The sequence below is a fragment of the Pseudophryne corroboree genome, chromosome 9, assembly GCF_028390025.1.
Source record: "Pseudophryne corroboree isolate aPseCor3 chromosome 9, aPseCor3.hap2, whole genome shotgun sequence".
Taxonomy (NCBI): domain Eukaryota; kingdom Metazoa; phylum Chordata; class Amphibia; order Anura; family Myobatrachidae; genus Pseudophryne; species Pseudophryne corroboree.
Window position 1 is genome coordinate 327,501,386 of NC_086452.1, and position 15,999 is coordinate 327,517,384.

Below are 15,999 nucleotides of genomic sequence, written 5' to 3' on the forward strand. Positions count from 1 at the left end.
TAACTTTGCTGTTGTCTGTGCTGTTCTTCCATTAGTCTGTGCTGTTCTTCCATTATGCGCTGTAAGTTGCCCATGACCTGTGTAATGTCTGTACACATGAGTTCCATGGTATTGCCAATTCTGGTTGTTTGTTCATTTTGTCTACTCAGATTTCTGGTGATTCTTCTGAGGTGACATGGTAGGCTTGCAAACATTTGTGTCTGCCTACGCAGGCAATCTTCATTAGTTGCCTGCTGTCTAGCCCAAATGGTCCAAAATACCTGATCAGGGCCTTGTGTTACTGGTGTTGTTGGGCTGTGTTGTGGTGGTGGTGTGCTTTGCTGTGGTGGTGTACTCACAGGTGCTGGGGGGCTGATTCCTTGGCTTAATGGCTGCATTTCTAAGATGATTGTCTCCTCCATGTCACTGTGTTGCAGTTGTTGCGGAGGGATGCTGTTACCAGGACTAGAAGCTGAAATGTATAAAAATTTGCCGTTAGCTATCCATATGTTTGATAAATGAAAACAAATCACTACACATGGAACACATGTCATTCACTGTTGCTTTCAGATATTCTGCCTAGCAACATCATCACTCTTAACTTAAATACATACATATGCCTGTTTGTGGCAAATGTTTCTGGTTACTTAATTGTGAAAGCAAACACTTTAGTTTTATTGTAGATCAGACATACTCCAACATAAAAATACATTGTAACCCATAATGTGTTACCTTATAGCTTTTCTCAAACAAACATAGTAATGTTTTTATATGTATTTGGCAATGTGAGCTCAAACACACATGATAAAATTTGAAAATCAACCTTACTATTTGCAAAAATTAAACATGAGTTTCTGTTGCAGCATCTTACACACAATGTGCTACTGTATGCCTCAAGTGGACATGCATATCTTTACTGGATGTGGACAAGGCCATTTTGTTTGGATTCCATTTCATGTTTTACTTACTTCGGTAATTATTTAAGTTTTTGATGTGTTTTTACTTAATGCGGTTAAGTAAAAGTTTGTTAACGATCTGAAATTGTGTACATTTATTTCAGTTTGATACTCACAATCAAGATGAGGGGAGTGTGGATGACGTCTTGGAGGTGTGTCCAAAATTTGGAGTGGGGGGACCGAACATACTGTGGATAATCTTCGTGGCGGGGTAGCCTGCTGTGGTTGGCCCTGGACATCAGCCCTTGCTTTCTTTGCTGCCACAGGCTTTTTGTGGTGGTGTCTTCCAGAAGTCCCACTTCTGCTGCTCCAGACTTCTTTTGATGGACCTATTAATGAAAGTTAAATTTTGTTATGCCCATTCCTTTACAAACATACCCTATACTACAATGGACACTTTACCTGCTTCCGCAGTGTCATCATCCTCAGATGTGATGGGAGTTACTGGAGGACGAGTAGTACTGCTTTTTTCAAACACTGTAAAAAAAAAAAAAAATTATTCATGCTATTGTTGATACATCCACCCATTATGCTTATAAACATTTATTCTTTAAGAAATGCTTGCTTTATTTTTTCTGAAAAACATAATGACCGGAAACCAAAAAACCACTACATAAAACAATAAACATTGTCCAATAGCCATATGCACTATGGAAAGTTCAACACAGGAAAACATGTACAGGACACTGACATAGGCCACAAGTAAAAATACATACATTAACAACCAAAAACACACACATCTTAATTTTGTAATGAAAGGAAAAATATTACAGATGCAATATAGAAATTGCTGTGTGATATGGCACTCCAAACACACATTACCACTATATGAGCCAAAAAAAAAAACACAAATAAAAAAATTAGACTGCAGTGTTGTGTCACGGTACAAATACAAACTCAAACTGAACAAACAAATAGTGTTTTTTAATAAAAAAAATATTAGATTCTGTAATAATGACATTACACATGTAAGTGGTTTCCAAACCACTTTCCACTACTCCAGCCTCTAACATGACAACCACTGTTTTGGAAACATTGCACATGGATAACCTAAATATAAAACATAGGCCAAATTAAACATCCAAAAATGTCCAAAAGGAAAACATTATTGCAGGACAATTCAATTACACACCAAGTCCAAACTACACATGCAAAATATACTGGAAAAAAACACATGACATACAATAAAGTAAGATGTTACATTGGCTTTTGTCTAAAACATTACCCAAAACAATGTATTTGCTGACACACACTTGAAGATGGGAGTCATATGCAACGTGACATGACACACATTTAAAAAAAAAAAAATAAGGTCATAGAATGTTAATGCAAATACACATGCTCACCATTCTTCCTGGGCCTATCTGAATCCCGGACATGGGTTGCAGAGACTACTTCAGGAGGTATTACACTCCGCATGGGCTCCTCATACTTCAGATATCTTGCAATATAGGGCTGCCCACCACCGGTTTTTCGAGCCGACTTCGCCTCCTTGGCCATTTTGGACTTGACACGTCGCTTTATGTCATAGTACTGTTTGCGGCACGTGTCCTCTGTCCGCTTGACCACCCCCTCACTATTGACAGCAGCAACAACTTTCGCCCACAACACCGCCTTCCTCCGTGTTGGCACCTTGGCGGACTCAGGCCCAAATAGCTGCCGCTGATACTTCATCAGCGCACGCACCAATGCCACATTTTCAGCAAAACTAAACTTGACATTCCGCCCAGTCTTAGTAGTGGTGCGTGGCTGCGGTGCTGTCTGACTGTCACTATCACTGTCACTTGAGGCTGCTGCAGCAACCTCACCCACCTCCTCCACCTCACTAACCTCACTAACACTCATCTCCTCCACCTGACCGACCTCCTCCCCCTCACTCACACCCTCCACCTCACCCACCTCTGAGTCACACATAATTGTGTGTCTAAACACTTAACACAGGAAAAAAAAACAACAACAACAACAACACACTCCTCCACTACCACTACACAACACACACACACACACACACACACACACACACTGACAAGGGACTATAAAGAAAAATAACTTGGACCAAAAATGAGACAAAACCACAAAAAACAAGACTACAAGAATGACAAGACGACTTACAAACACAATACCACACTCAGAAATCGATACCAACACTCCTCACCAAAACACTAATTCACCTACCTCCACAGCACAACCTCCCTCCTCCTCACCACTAACTAAACCTACGAGGTGCGGACGGTTTGGGGCTTATTTATATGGTTGCGCACAGACACTCCTACCATCTGAAACACAACCAATCACGAACGGGGATGAAAATCGAAACTAAAAGAGAAAATGCGGCCGGGGTCTTAAAAAAACCCTGCCGCGTTTAACTTAGAAAAAATACCAGTAAAAACAACCAAAAGACGTACGCAAATGACAATGACGGGCGAGAATGGTCCAAAAAAAACTGACTGGCATCGACATCGGAAAACACGAAAAGCATAAAGTCGACTGCTTCGTAACTTGGCGTATATAGTTTCAAAAAGTTGCATGAAAATGCACCCGATACAAGATGAGTTTAAACACTACACAATCCGACACAAACACGAATATTAGTAAATATTGGCCATGGGGACTGACACATCCTGCCGAGGTAGATTATTCCTTTTTCTCGCACCCACATCAGACATACTCCAGAATTGATTATTTGTTTTTGAGCCACCGACACCTACATCTTCTGTCTGATGCCTCTATAGGACAAATTGTGTGGTCAGACCATGCCCCTGTTAACCTCACATTACGCCTTCCACCCTGTACACGCCGCCAATGGTCCTGGCGTTTTAACAACACATTTTTTAGAGGACGCGGAGTGTCAGTCTCGAATTGACAATGCCTAAGACTCCTATATCTGTACTAATGACCTAGATGACATATCTAAGGTCTCGGTCTGGGAGGCGCATAAATGTGTCATTAGAGGGGTTTGTGTCCAGATAGGCTCTTTCCGTAAAAGGCAGAGGGAGAAACTCAGGGGTGACTTATTATCTAGGATAAAATCTCTCGAGCTTTTACATAAGAAATCCCAAACCCCACAACATTATGCAGATCTTGAGGCTGTCAGGGCTGATCTGAATAAACTACTCTCTGATAGAGTCAAATTTTCATATCGGAAGTGCCGTAGCAGATACTATCAATGGGGTAACAAACCCGGGAAATTACTGGCCAAAGCCCTCAGAGAACAATGTGCACTCACTTTTATTCATACAATTAAAGATAGTCAAGGTCAGCCCCAACATGAAACACCTCATATTGCTAGGGCCTTTCAGGCATACTATTCCACCTTGTACAACCTTTCCGGTCCGACTGGAAGAGTTGATAAGCTGTCCCACCGAACAGCCATAGCTGACTACTTGCAGGCCTTAGACTTCCCTACGCTGTCCACAAAAGAGGTAGAAGATCTAGATGCCCCTTTCTCTACTGAGGAGGTGATGAAAGTCATTGACTCTTCTCCCAACGGCAAGAGTCCAGGCCCTGATGGGTATACCATTGCATATTATAAAGCTTTCAAGGAGAAATTGGTCCCTCTTCTCACGAGAGCATTTAATACTGTATCAGAACACTCGCCCTTTTCCCCGCAATCTCTCGAAGCCCACATTGCAGTTTTACCTAAGGAGGGCAAAGATCCCAGTCTTTGCTCTAGCTATCGGCCAATTTCGCTATTGAACATAGACATAAATTTTTTTGCCAAACTGATTGCAAATCGCCTTAATCTATTATTGCCCGGTTTGATTCATGGAGATCAGGCTGGATTTGTTCTAGGCCGTGAAGCCAGAGATAACACCTCTAAAGTGCTCAATATTATTATTATTATTATTATTATCCTTTATTTATATGGCGCCACAAGGGTTCCGCAGCGCCCAATTACAGAGTACATAAACAAATAATCAAACAGGAAAACAGCAACTTACAGTTGACGACAATATAGGACAAGTACAGGGTAAATAAACATAGCTACATCAGCAGATGACACTGGAATAAGTATCAGGTGGCAGAAGACTGCTGGATTTGGTGCAGTTGAAGATTATTAAAGTAAGAAAAGGGTAAGCACATGAGGGAAGAGGGCCCTGCTTGTGAGAGCTTACATTCTAAAGGGGAGGGGTAGACAGACAGGGGTGAGACAGATGGGGTACATAGAGAGCGTGGAACAGAGGTTTAGGGTGAGATTTGGCTGGGTTTGGTGAAGAAGTGGGTCTTGAGAGCCCGTTTGAAGTTTTGTAGAGAGGTGGAGAGTCTGAGGGGGAGAGGTAGGGAGTTCCAGAGAAGTGGTACAGCACGTGAAAAATCTTGGAGGTAGGAGTGGGAGGAAGTAATCCGTAGGCAGGAGAGTCGGCGAGCATTAGCAGAGCGAAGAGGACGGGTGGGAGTGTAAAGCGAGATAAGATCAGAGATGTAGATGGGAGAGGAGTGGGCGAGGGCTTTGTAAGTAAGTGTGAGAAGCTTGAAATGGATTCTGAAAGGGAAGGGGAGCCAGTGAAGGTATTGTAAGAGAGGAGAGGTGGACGTAGTGCATTTGGTGAGGAAAATGAGCCGGGCAGCAGCATTGAGGATAGATTGGAGTGGAGAGAGGTATTTGTCAGGAATGCCAGTCAGGAGGAGATTACAGTAGTCCAGTCTGGAGATGACCAGTGAGTGGATAAGAGTCTTAGTAGCATCCTGGGTCAGAAAGGATCCTGGAAATATTTTTTAGATGAAAACGGCAGGTTTGTGAGAGGTGCTGAATGTGTGATTTGAAGGAGAGGGAGAAGTCAAGGATTACTCCAAGACAGCGCACTTGGGGGGTAGAGGAAATAGTAGTGCCATGAATAGATAATGAGATTGTAGGAGGTGAGGTTATGCGGGAGGGAGGGAAGATGATCAGCTCGGTCTTAGACATGTTAAGTTTAAGAAAGCGCTGGGACATCCAGGAAGAGATAGCAGAGAGACAGTTGGAGATACGAGTGAGGAGAGTAGGGGAGAGGTCTGGAGAGGAAAGATAGATTTGAGTGTCATCAGCATAGAGATGATATTGGAAACCAAAAGAACTAATGAGCTTACCTAGTGAGGACGTATAGAGAGAGAAGAGAAGAGGACCAAGGACAGAACCTTGGGGTACCCCTACAGTTAGTGGAAGTGAGGGGGAGGTGGAGTCATGAGAGGAGACAGAGAATGAACGGTCAGAAAGGTAGGACGACAACCAAGAGAGGGCAGTGTCACGCAGACCAATGGAGTGAAGGATTTGCAGTAGGAGAGGATGGTCCACAGTGTCAAAAGCAGCAGAGAGATCAAGTAGAATAAGTAGAGAGTAGTGTCCCTTATATTTAGCAGCATGGAGGTCATTGCATACTTTTGTAAGGGCAGTTTCAGTGGAGTGGAGAGGACGGAAGCCAGACTGGAATGGGTCAAGCAGTGAGTGTGTGTCACGATCCGGGTATCTGGACGCCATTACTTACCCTTCAGATGCCTCCTAAGGCGGGCTCAGCGTTCCAGGACCGGATTCCGCTGTTCCTGAGTTTCCACATGCAGAGTGGTCTTTTCATCAGCCGCGGCCTCCGCTGTGCCCGCGTGGTTAAATGTGCATCTATCAGCCTGGCGTCTCCTGTCTCCGGTGGCCGGCGCCGCCATTACTGTTTCCCAGACCACATGGATTACAAACCAAACTTCCCTCCAAGTGTCTGCATGGGCGCAGCCATCTTGGATTCTGTCATCTGATCATTTCCACCAATCTGCTGTCTGTGTTGTTGATTTGCATAATTGCCTAGCCAACCCCTTCCTTGCTGCAGGTATAAGTAAGCTGTACCTGAGCAAGGAAGACGTCAGTGCTTTGGTTGTCAAACCTAGTTCCTGTTTGTCTCTCTTCTATGATTGTCTTCCAGGTTCCAGCTCCTGTCTCAAGACTTCCACCATAGAGACCCGCACCAGCATTCCACCTGCGGTGTAGCCTGACTCTCCAATCCATTGTGGATTCATCTGTTTCCAGCTACAACACTACCTGCTTCCAGCCTCAGCTTCCAGCAGAGTACAGCTTCCCTTAAAGGGCCGGTGTCCTTTCTACACTTTACCACTCTCCACCGGAATTATTATTTCTCCGCTCTCAAGTTCTACATTTCAGTTCACATTTCATCGCTCCCAAAGTTCATTTATTATTTAACTGGTTCCAGCCAGTATCCACTCCGTGCTAACAACAGTCTGGTTCCAGCCAGTATCCACAGCAGCTGTTTTACCTTCAGCAACCCAGCTCTTCCTGGAACACCAGCTGGTACAATCCTGGGTTATCTCCATTGCTACAGCCGGGCCTGGTAAGGACTTTCCATCTAGAAGATCATAAGAACTATCTCACACTACCAGTGCCCTGTGGCTCCTGCCATGCTGTAGTACTCAGGAACTGTATTTATTCTTTGCTGACTTTTACGTTTTCTTTTATTGCTGCTGTGATGCGGAGTTGTCATAATAAACATCATTGACTTTTATCTAAGTTGTCGTGGTCACGCCTTCGGGCAGTTATTATTCATGTTACTTACATGTCCAGGGGTCTGATACAACCTCCCAGGTTCCGGTACATCTCAGCCCCTACAACTGAGGCTGCCTCCCGTCAGCTCAGGCCCTCAGTTGTGACAGTAAGCACTGACCTAATGAATCCAGCCGGAGACCAGGATCAAGCGGCCAGGCCGATGCAAGAACTGGCAGCCCGACTAGAACATCAGGAGGCTGCACAGGGCCACATCATCCGCTGTCTCCAGGATCTCTCTACTCGGCTGGATGGGATTCAGACAACTCTCCGTGGATCAGGCGCGTCAGGTGCGTCAACCACAGTGACTCCAGCTATAACCCCACCCACCTTACCCATTTCTGCTCCACGTCTTCATCTTCCAACGCCAGCAAAATTTGACGGATCTCCAAGATTCTGCAGGGGATTTCTCAACCAGTGTGAGATTCAGTTTGAGCTACAACCTGGCAATTTTCCCAGTGACCGTACAAAAATTGCCTACATTATTTCTCTTCTCAGTGGCTCAGCCCTTGATTGGGCATCACCGTTATGGGAGAGGTCCGACACCCTGCTATCTTCTTACACTGCATTTGTGTCAACATTCAGGCGCATCTTCGACGAGCCAGGCCGGGTAACTTCAGCTTCGTCTGAGATTCTCCGTTTACGCCAGGAATCACGTACTGTAGGACAATATCTTATACAGTTCCAGATCCTGGCATCCGAACTGGCATGGAACGACGAGGCCCTGTATGCTGCATTCTGGCATGGTTTATCCGAGCGTATTAAAGATGAGTTAGCTACCAGAGACTTACCCTCCAAGTTAGATGAGCTAATCTCACTTTGTACGAAAGTTGACTTACGTTTCAGAGAGAGAGCAACTGAGCGTGGAAGATCATCTGCTCCAAAATCTTCTACTCCTCCTCCTCGCCAACTGTCACCAACTACAGATGAACCCATGCAAATTGGCCGTTCCCGTTTAACTCCTGCTGAGCGCCGAAGACGTCTCTCCGAGTTTCTCTGTCTGTATTGTGCAGCTCCGTCTCACACCATTAATGCCTGTCCCAAACGTCCGGGAAACTCCAAATCCTAGCTCGCCAAGGAGAGGGCCGGCTAGGAGTAATGATCTCCTCTCCATCTCCTCAAGATTGTAACCTCCCAGTCTCGCTTCAAGTTGCTCAACGTTATCAGAACGTCATTGCCCTCCTGGATTCCGGAGCAGCTGGGAACTTTATTACTGAAGCCTATGTTAAACGGTGGTCCCTACCCACCGAGAGACTTCCTTCGTCCTTTTCCTTAACTGCTGTGGATGGCAGTAAAATTTTTGATACAGTTATTTCTCTAAGGACTCTACCAGTTCGTCTGAGAGTGGGAGTTCTTCATTCCGAACTTATTTCATTTTTAGTGATTCCAAGAGCCACACATCCTGTGGTCCTGGGCCTTCCATGGCTCCGTCTTCACAATCCTACAATTGATTGGACGACTACGCAAATCCTGGCATGGGGTTCCTCCTGTACTAAGACATGTTTGTTTAAAGTGTTGCCTGTCTGTTCTTCCTCCCCCAGGTCGTCTGATGTTCCACCTCCTCCATATCAAGATTTCACGGATGTGTTCAGTAAAGCTTCTGCTGATATCCTTCCTCCTCATAGAGAATGGGACTGCCCGATTGATCTCGTTCCAGGGAAGGTTCCACCTCGAGGCCGAACTTATCCGTTGTCTCTCCCCGAGACACATTCTATGGAGGAATACATTAAAGAGAACCTAGCAAAGGGGTTCATTCGACCTTCTTCTTCTCCAGCCGGCGCAGGCTTCTTTTTTGTAAAGAAGAAAGATGGTGGTCTGCGGCCGTGCATCGACTACAGAGGTTTGAACGACATTACCATCAAGAACCGCTATCCTTTACCCCTGATTACTGAGCTCTTTGACAGAGTTAGCGGAGCTACCATCTTTACAAAGCTGGACCTGAGAGGTGCATACAATCTCATCCGGATCCGTGAGGGTGACGAGTGGAAGACCGCATTTAACACCCGTGACGGACATTATGAGTACCTCGTCATGCCCTTCGGATTGAGCAATGCTCCAGCTGTCTTCCAGCATTTCGTCAATGAGATCTTCAGAGACATTCTATACCGTCATGTCGTGGTCTATCTAGATGATATCCTCATTTTTGCCAACGATTTAGAGGAACATCGTTTCTGGGTAAAGGAGGTTCTGTCCCGTCTCCGTGTCAATCATCTCTACTGCAAATTAGAGAAATGCGTCTTTGAAGTCAAGTCCATTCCGTTTCTAGGGTACATTGTGTCCGGTTCCGGACTAGAGATGGATCCTGAGAAACTACAAGCAATCCAGAATTGGCCGGTACCCTTAACCCTCAAAGGGGTCCAGAGGTTCTTAGGGTTCGCCAATTATTACCGAAAGTTTATACGAGACTTTTCCACCATTGTGGCGCCTATTACTGCTTTCACCAAGAAGGGTGCTAACCCGTCCAAGTGGTCTGAAGAAGCCATGCAAGCTTTTCATCTTTTAAAACAGAGGTTCATCTCTGCACCTGTCCTGAAACAGCCTGACATCGACTCTCCTTTCATCTTAGAGGTGGATGCCTCCTCCGTTGGAGTAGGAGCGGTGTTATCTCAGAGGGCTAAAGATGGTCATTTACATCCTTGCAGTTTCTTCTCACGGAAGTTCTCCCCAGCGGAGCGCAACTATGCCATTGGCGACCAGGAGTTGCTAGCCATCAAGCTCGCTCTAGAGGAGTGGAGATATCTGTTGGAGGGAGCTTCTCATTCAATCACCATCCTTACAGACCACAAGAACCTTCTATATCTAAAAGGCGCACAATGTCTCAACCCTCGTCAGGCCAGATGGGCACTTTTCTTTTCCAGGTTCGACTTTAAACTCCAGTTCTGTCCGGGCTCTCAGAATCGCAAGGCCGATGCCCTTTCCCGCTCATGGGAGCAAGAAAATGAGTCTGAGTCTTCAGACAAGCATCCTATTATAAATCCGTTGGCATTCTCCACGGTAGGGATGGACTCTACGCCCCCATCAGGGAAAAGTTTTGTGAAGCCGACACTAAGGAAGAAGCTCATGCATTGGGCCCATGCTTCCCGTTTTGCCGGACATACAGGTATCCAAAAAACCCTGGAGTTTATCTCTAGGTCCTATTGGTGGCCAACTCTGAAAAAGGACGTTTTGGAGTTTATTGCATCTTGCCCAAAGTGTGCTCAACATAAAGTATCCCGCCAGTCGCCTGCGGGGCAACTGGTTCCACTATCTGTTCCCCGTCGACCATGGACCCATTTGTCGATGGATTTTATTACAGATTTGCCCATGTGCAACAAGTTCAATACCATCTGGGTGGTAGTTGACCGGTTCACCAAGATGGCACACTTCATTCCTCTCACCGGTCTTCCGTCAGCTTCCAAGTTGGCTCAAGTATTCATACAAGAGATCTTCCGACTCCACGGTCTTCCAGAAGAAATTATCTCAGATCGAGGAGTTCAATTCACAGCCAAATTCTGGCGAAGTTTATGTCAAGTTCTCCAAGTCAAGTTAAAGTTTTCCACGGCTTACCATCCTCAGACCAATGGTCAAACTGAGAGGGTGAATCAGGACTTGGAGGCCTTCCTCCGCATCTATGTGTCCTCCTCTCAAGATGACTGGGTTCAATTACTTCCCTGGGCCGAGTTCTGTCATAACAACCAGTATCATTCTTCATCTTCCTCAACACCATTCTTCACCAACTTTGGATTCCACCCTAAAGTCCCTGAGTTCCAACCGCTTCCAGCAACTTCTGTTCCCGCAGTGGATATCACCTTGCATCAGTTTGCCAATATCTGGAAGAGCGTACGATCAGCTCTGCTCAAGGCATCGTTCAGGTACAAGAAGTTTGCGGATAAGAAGCGTCGAGCAGTTCCTGCTCTCAAGGTGGGTGATCGGGTATGGTTATCCACGAAGAATTTGAGGTTAAGAGTTCCCAGTATGAAGTTTGCACCTCGCTACATCGGTCCTTTTAAAATTGATCAAGTCATCAATCCTGTTGCTTACAGACTCCAGTTACCTCCCTTCTTAAAAATACCCAGGACATTCCATGTTTCCCTGTTGAAACCGCTAATCTTGAATCGGTTTCATTCCTCACTTCCACCAACTCCGAAAGTCCAAACTCAACGAGGCGTTGAGTATGAAGTGGCCAAGATCCTGGACTCACGTCACCGTTACGGTCAACTTCAGTATCTCATTGACTGGAAGGGCTATGGTCCTGAAGAACGCTCTTGGACCAATGCCTCTGACGTCCATGCTCCTGCCTTGGTTCGAAATTTCCACGCAAAGTTTCCTTTAAAGCCTAAGAAGTGTCCTGGGGCCACTCCTAAAGGGGGGGGTGCTGTCACGATCCGGGTATCTGGACGCCATTACTTACCCTTCAGATGCCTCCTAAGGCGGGCTCAGCGTTCCAGGACCGGATTCCGCTGTTCCTGAGTTTCCACATGCAGAGTGGTCTTTTCATCAGCCGCGGCCTCCGCTGTGCCCGCGTGGTTAAATGTGCATCTATCAGCCTGGCGTCTCCTGTCTCCGGTGGCCGGCGCCGCCATTACTGTTTCCCAGACCACATGGATTACAAACCAAACTTCCCTCCAAGTGTCTGCATGGGCGCAGCCATCTTGGATTCTGTCATCTGATCATTTCCACCAATCTGCTGTCTGTGTTGTTGATTTGCATAATTGCCTAGCCAACCCCTTCCTTGCTGCAGGTATAAGTAAGCTGTACCTGAGCAAGGAAGACGTCAGTGCTTTGGTTGTCAAACCTAGTTCCTGTTTGTCTCTCTTCTATGATTGTCTTCCAGGTTCCAGCTCCTGTCTCAAGACTTCCACCATAGAGACCCGCACCAGCATTCCACCTGCGGTGTAGCCTGACTCTCCAATCCATTGTGGATTCATCTGTTTCCAGCTACAACACTACCTGCTTCCAGCCTCAGCTTCCAGCAGAGTACAGCTTCCCTTAAAGGGCCGGTGTCCTTTCTACACTTTACCACTCTCCACCGGAATTATTATTTCTCCGCTCTCAAGTTCTACATTTCAGTTCACATTTCATCGCTCCCAAAGTTCATTTATTATTTAACTGGTTCCAGCCAGTATCCACTCCGTGCTAACAACAGTCTGGTTCCAGCCAGTATCCACAGCAGCTGTTTTACCTTCAGCAACCCAGCTCTTCCTGGAACACCAGCTGGTACAATCCTGGGTTATCTCCATTGCTACAGCCGGGCCTGGTAAGGACTTTCCATCTAGAAGATCATAAGAACTATCTCACACTACCAGTGCCCTGTGGCTCCTGCCATGCTGTAGTACTCAGGAACTGTATTTATTCTTTGCTGACTTTTACGTTTTCTTTTATTGCTGCTGTGATGCGGAGTTGTCATAATAAACATCATTGACTTTTATCTAAGTTGTCGTGGTCACGCCTTCGGGCAGTTATTATTCATGTTACTTACATGTCCAGGGGTCTGATACAACCTCCCAGGTTCCGGTACATCTCAGCCCCTACAACTGAGGCTGCCTCCCGTCAGCTCAGGCCCTCAGTTGTGACAGTGTGAGGAAAGAAAGGAAGTAAAGCGGTTGTAGACAATACGCTCAAGGAGTTTGGAGGCAAAAGGGAGGAGAGAGATGGGTCGGTAGTTGGAGAGAGTGTTTGGATCAAGGGTAGGTTTTTTTAAGAATAGGAGAGATGAGTGCGTGCTTGAAGGCAGAGGGGACAGTGCCTGATGAGAGGGAGAGATTGAGAAGGTGGGAAAGATGGGAACAAGCAGAAGAAGAGAGGTAGCAGAGCAGGCGGGAGGGGATAGGATCAAGTGGGGAGGTGGTGAGGGGACAGGACGAATGAGGGCCATGACTTCCTCTCCAAATGCATGGGAGAAAGATGACAGAGTTGGTGCGAGGGATGGGGAGGGTTGGTAAGGGATGGGAGAAGGCTGGTTACTGATGGTCTGGTGTGATGTGATGTCCTGACGTATGGAGTCAATTTTGGATGTGAAGTAAGTGGCAAAGTCAAGAGCAGAGAGTGAGGAAGGGAGACGAGGTGGAGGTGGGCAGAGGAGTGAGTTGAGAGTGGCAAAGAGGCGCCGGGGGTTGGAAGACTGGGAGGAGATGAGGTTCTTGAAGTATGACTGTTTAGCAAGAGAAAGGGCAGCACTATGATTCACTATGCTGGCCGGATTACGTCCCCCTCAATCATGCTGTCGACCGATGCTGAAAAAGCATTTGACAGGGTGGACTGGGACTTTTTGTCTGGCATACTGAAACATCTAGGGCTTGGCAATACCTGTCTTCATAGAATCCTATCTCTTTATGCTTCCCCGTCCGCCAAAATCAGGATTAATGGCTCCCTTTCTGATTCCTTTTCTATTACCAACGGCACACGACAAGGTTGCCCACTATCCCCGTTGCTTTTTGTCCTTTGCATGGAAACATTAGCTCGAAGCATTAGGGCCAATCCAAATATTTCTGGCTTGCTGATAAAGGGGACTGAATACAAATTGGCTTTATATGCCGACGACTTACTTGCTATAATTTCAAAACCGGTCACCTCATTACCAAATTTGATGGTAGAATTTGAGAAGTTTGGAGCCCTCTCTAATTTTAAAATAAACTATTCCAAATCTATTGCCATGAACTTAACTACCTCTCCTGATATAGTAGAGGATTTGAAACGCTCCTTCCCTTTTACTTGGCACGACCACAAATTAAAATATTTGGGGGTGCTACTGCCCAACGACTTATCCAAATCGTTCTCCCTGAATTTTAGCCCCCTGTTGGCGAAGCTTCGCCTTGACTTCCAGAGGTGGAGGAAATTGCGATTATCGTGGTTTGGCAGGATCAATGTTGTCAAAATGCATGCCCTTCCTAGGATATTATTCTTTCTCCAAACCCTCCATATACACATCCTCCTACTTTGGTTCCGAGACGTCCAGACTCTTATTCGTGCATTTGTTTGGGGATGCAAAACGCCTAGATTTAAATACAACATTTTATTTAGGAGAAAGCATCAAGGTGGGCAACAACTACCACATATTTCTAGCTACTATCATGCAGTACATTTGAATAGGATTCTAGAATGGTCACGGGCTAAAGATCGCAAACAATGGGTTCTTCTGGAGGAAGGTTGTCTCCCATAGTATATTGAAATTGTACCTTGGCTTCCTATCCTTCCGAAGATCACCCGCCCCACGGTCTCCCCCACACTTAAATTATGGGCCACGTTGAGGTCTAAGAGCCATATATCCTCCAAATGGTCCCCTTTAACTTCTTTTCTCCATAATCCCGAATTTGTTCCAGGTCTCCATGGGACAGCTTTTGCGCCATGGGCGGAAGCCGGGATTTTCAGGGTCGGTCAGCTGGTGAGCTCAGATAGGATGCGTTCATTCTCAGATATTTAGTCTCATTGGAATATACATAGTTCTGATTTTTGGAAGTTCCTGCAGGTTCACCATTTCACAACATCTTCCAAGAACTTTTCTGACATAACTAGAGCTCTCACCGTATTTGAAAAAATGTTCGTCTCTCCTTGTTCTCCTACACATACTATCTCTCAAATTTACGCGCTTATCATGGAAGACTTGTTTCCGCAACCTCCTACCTTTATAGCTTCCTGGGAGAGGGAACTGTCAGGGCTACCTACACAGATCAATTGGGATTCCGTATTTAGTAACGCCCAGACGAGCTCTTTATGTTTATCAACACTAGAGACTCTTTATAAACTCATCTATAGGTGGTATAGGACTCCTCTTGTTCTTAATAAAATGTTTCCCTCTCTCTCAAATCTTTGCTGGAGATGTAGAAACGCCCCAGGGAGTTTCGTGCACATATGGTGGGACTGCCCTTTTATAACTCCATTTTGGACAGAGGTAGTTAAATGTTCCGAACTGATAGTGGGGGATGTAGTCCCAAAGGACCCGGGATTTTGGCTCCTCAATCACACCTCCGTGAGCGCGCATTCCTACAAATGCTCCCTATTGAGACATCTTAGCAATGCTGCAAAAGCGGTTAATCCAACTCTTTGGAGGTCCACCTCACCGCCCTAGATTAAATTATGGTTTAAAAAGATTGATTACTTTTTAGATATGGAAGACCTTATCTCCTTCTCATCAGGGAAAACTATTAACTTTACAGCCATCTGGTTTCCCTGGTATGATTTCAAGGAGTCACCTGTGTATCGGTCTTATATAACTACTTAGTTCTTCTCTCATTACGTATAATGTGTCTATCTAGCATGTTTCAGATCTCTACTTGAAAAGGTCCCCCCCTTATCTCCCAAAGGATTCGTCCTTTCTGTGCAGATACTCTCACCTGCCTCTACATTTCATAACTTTCCCTTTCTCTTTCTTCCTCCTCTTCCCTCACTTTCTCTCCTTTCCTATTTTCCTAAGCTGTTTTGTTAGAATGTTCCCCTTTTACATGTTTTGATGTTGAAAAATAAGCAGACAACTTTTTTCCATGCTTTGGGTGCTTTAAATGTTTTATATTGACATATATGATATGCGATGATCTTGTCCCCTTCTTTTGGAAATGTACTGTTGTGATGATC

General features: G+C 45.6%; 1 protein-coding gene across 1 annotated transcript in view; it reads left to right on the forward strand.

Annotated features, from left to right (window-relative positions):
• The window catches only part of LOC134958811 (TRIO and F-actin-binding protein-like), a 132,467-nt gene that overhangs the window by 103,801 nt on the left and 12,667 nt on the right, over positions 1 to 15,999 (forward strand). The gene's annotated exons all lie outside the window — the stretch shown is intronic.